Source organism: Helianthus annuus, chromosome 9 (assembly GCF_002127325.2).
Source record: "Helianthus annuus cultivar XRQ/B chromosome 9, HanXRQr2.0-SUNRISE, whole genome shotgun sequence".
Lineage (NCBI taxonomy): Eukaryota > Viridiplantae > Streptophyta > Magnoliopsida > Asterales > Asteraceae > Helianthus > Helianthus annuus.
Genome location: NC_035441.2, coordinates 178,651,662 through 178,655,734, shown reverse-complemented (window position 1 = coordinate 178,655,734; position 4,073 = coordinate 178,651,662).

The following is a 4,073-nucleotide window of genomic DNA, read 5'->3' as shown; positions in this document are numbered from 1 at the left end:
TGAAATAAATCTATCTTTGCTTCCGTTGTGCATTATAATTTGTGTTGTTTGACTATGATGATATCAACTATGTCACGTTAATCCCCCACCAGGCCCACCGGTGACACGTGGAAATTAGGGGTGTGACAGGTTGGTATCAGAGCCAACACTGAGTGAATTAAACACTAGCCTTTTGTGTTTAGTCTCAGTGCACGAATTGCACATTCTTCGAGTTCCGAGTCTAGACAAATAACATAGGACAAACTCTGTTTTGTTTTATTTTGGGTCTTATTATTATATGTTGTTATTTTTATCTAAAACTTGTATGCAGGTCATCATGCCACCAAGATTTCTTCGCGGTCGAGGCAAAGGACCAGTCACGGGTCACGATCATGAAGCCGGGCCTTCGCACCGGCGTACCCCGTCCATTACCATGAGCACTAGTCCACAAGAGCCGTGGAGGCTCTATGTTGAACCCGGGAGACGGTCAGTTTCCTTCAGCTCTTCACCTTCTTACCAGCACTCCTTTGGGCCCCAATCGGAAAATGAGCCCAACGAACAACCACCCTCCTTCATACCTTTGCAGAGATCCAACTCTCACCACTCTTTTGGTGACCCAACCCCAGTTTTCCAAAGCCGATTCAACCCGGCCAACATTTTTCCAGAACCCGGGGGTTTTAACCCACTCGGACCGGAATACCACTTCTCTGGGGAAAATGACATGGACGAGGATACTGATTCAATGGAGCCTGCTACAGGAACGCCGAACCACCCCATCGAAATCTCAGATGGGTCATCTTTCCACGGATCACCGTACCGCGGTTCGGATAGTTATCAAGAGAGGTTCAAGCAGTGGGACTGGTACTTCACGCCCTCTGAGCACTCGTCCCCATATCAGCAACAGCAGCAACATCAGCAGCAAGATCCTTCTGATGATCAACGATTTATGGCAGTCACTCCGCCACCACCACCACCAGTAGAACAGCAGCCGCCTCCGGAGCCACCGAGGCGAAGGAGGTCAAACGCATGGATGTCCGTGCGAGGGGGTGTCCGCATCAGCACACCCCAACCATCAAGTGGCAGCCATTATCCGCCACTTCAGGAGGAAGAGGAAGAACCACAAATGGGGGGTCCATCAAACCCCATACCAGAGGTCAACTCAGTACCTGTGGCACCTCCGCCGGGTTTTGATAACCCAATCCCTGCTTATGCCGGTTCCGCGGCATACAACCCGTTTGAAATGCCGAGCCACAACAGCTTTAACTATGCCAACGTGGACCCATATCAGGAGGCTTGGGATTACAACGCTCGACACCCTGAAGGGCCCTATGGTGGTCCTTGGACTACTGGGTACCCTCCATATGTGTTCCAGCAGCCACCACCTCCTCAACCATTGTACCAACCGCCGCAGCAGCAGCTTATCCCACCAGAGCGCCAGCAGGAGGTCCTTGAGAGACTGGACCGTTGTGAACGGGAAATCCAAACTGAGCGCAGACACAACAGAGGTTTCTTCAAGGGACTATCAGATTTGATCAAAGGAAAGTCCAAAAGGAGGGACCATTGAAGATCTTAGTATTTTAGTTGTAATTAGTCCCTGCGTGGACTTGTTGTTTCAGTATTCAGCTCCTGCGCGAGCTTGTCTTTTAGTATTCTGCCCCTGCGTGGGCATGTCTTTCAGTTGACCCCTGCGTGGGTTTGTTGTTTGTTTGTTGTTTTGTTTATTGTTTGTTGTATTTCGCCCCTGCGTGGGCATGTTATTTGTAGAAGTCCCGTTTAGGGCAAGTATTGTACTGTTGAATCTTTATTAGTGAAATGTTGCATTTAAATTTTCATGATTGTTGTTATAAATAAGTATATGAATAAACTTAAAATAAACAGGTAAAAATGAAAATAACATTTCCTAAATTAAAGAAGACCTACCATTAATTTAAAATGGAAAAATCTAAAAAGGGACAAGACCTAGCCACATGTCATTTTAAGACAAGGCCAAGATAGTATATCCATAATTAGATTCAGATCCATAATTAACGTCTCAACTTAGGATTGATCTGCGTTATAAAGAGAATCTAAGGGGTAAAACCTAGCCACGTGTCGTCGCAGACATGGCCAAAATGGTAGAACCTGTCTAGAAGATTCCAAATTCTGTTAACATCTGTAAGTATGTTAACATTCTGGGCAAATTGTGACACAGTAAAAGTCACATAGGCCATCATTGAAAATTGGGTTAATTTAAAATTCCCTGTAAGTAAATGTCCATTCCTTGAGAATGAAGTGCCTACGGGTAATAATTAGTGTCCTAGGGACTAAGAGACAGTTTGAGTCTGCAACTCACTGTCTAGAATAGGGTAATGAACTGTGATTCAGACTCTAATACCTCGATTCATTAAGAATCCGGGTTATAAACTAACACTGTCCTTGTGACTAAGTTATATGTTAATTCTTAACTATAATATAGGATTATAATACAGATCCTGAATTAATATTTGATTAATAAATTAACCTGCAATGGCTATTTAAAACCATGGTTAATAAAATACATAAAATACTGTATTAGCTGTTAAATAAAACCTTGCCCATTATTGTTTATATGTAGCAATTGAAGCTACATGGCGGGGTCGGATGAAGTGAATAGTCGTCCGGTGGAAAACCACAATAACGCAAAGATACAGTTAACCGGTGCGGAGTTGAAAGCGCTTGTGGATGATGCGGTTACTAAGGCATTAGAAAGACAGTACAGTGAGTACAGTGGGACCCATAGTAGGACCTTGTCTACACCGCATATCAGATCCAAGACTCATTCGGAGTCTCACAGCAAGCCACCATCTGTCCAACCCAAGTCCAAAAAGGAAGAATCTAAGAAGGATGATGATAGACATTCTTCGAATGAAAATGGTGATCATTCCAAGAAGATCGTGCTTTATGATGCCCCACGTGCCAAGGGTTGCACGTACAAATACTTTGTGTCTTGTAAACCCCGGGATTTTACTGGGGAGAAGGGGGCAGTGGACTGTATGACTTGGCTTGATGAGATGGAGACAGTAGTGGATATAAGTGGCTGTGCTGAAAGAGATATTGTGAAGTTTGTGACACAATCTTTCAAAGGTGATGCCCTACAATGGTGGAAGTCGCTGATTCAAGCCACCGGGAAGATACCTCTATACAACATGTCTTGGGAACAATTTGTTGCCCTGATCAAGGAGAATTATTGTCCCCAACACGAGGTTGAAAGGATAGAATCTGATTTTCTGTCCTTAGTCATGAAGAACCTGGACTGCCAGGCGTACCTCACAACCTTCAATACCTTGTCAAGGCTAGTTCCCTATCTTGTAACACCTGAACCGAAGAGGATAGCCCATTTCATTGGGGGTCTGGCCCCAGAAATTAAAGCGAGCGTCAAGGCCTCTCGGCCCACTATGTTTCGATCAGTAGCTGACATATCTCTGTCCCTTACATTAGACGCAGTTAGACAGAGATCCCTGAGAGCTGCAGATGCTGAGAAACGAAAACGCGAAGATGACGGTTCGCGGCGCTCAGACAAGAAGTGCAAGGGCAATGACGACCACAAGAAAGGGTCGGGATCCAAGAAGGGAGATCAACAGTCGGGTGAAAAAACTAGGTGCAAAGTTTGTAAGAAGCACCACTTCGGGAAATGCAGGCAGGAGTCTAGATTTAAATCTCAGCAGAAACTATGTGGGATTTGCAAGTCTCCGGATCATAAGGCATTAGATTGCAAGAAACTTAAGGATGCCACCTGCTACAATTGTAATGAGAAGGGACATATTAGACCCAACTGCCCGAAACTTGCCAAGAAAGCAGAAGAAGGAAAGAAGACTAATGCAAGGGTCTTCCGCATTGATGCGAAGGAAGCTATTCAGGATGATAATGTCATAACAGGTACTTTTCTCATTAATGATGTCTACGCAAGGGTATTGTTTGACTCTGGGGCAGATAGGTCCTTTGTAGATAATAAGTTCTGTGAATTGTTGAAATTACCTGTTAAAGTTTTAAGTATGAAATATGAAGTGGAATTAGCTGATGGATCAATAGAAACAGTTTCGACTGTATTAGATGGATGTGTCCTATCCATTAGGAAC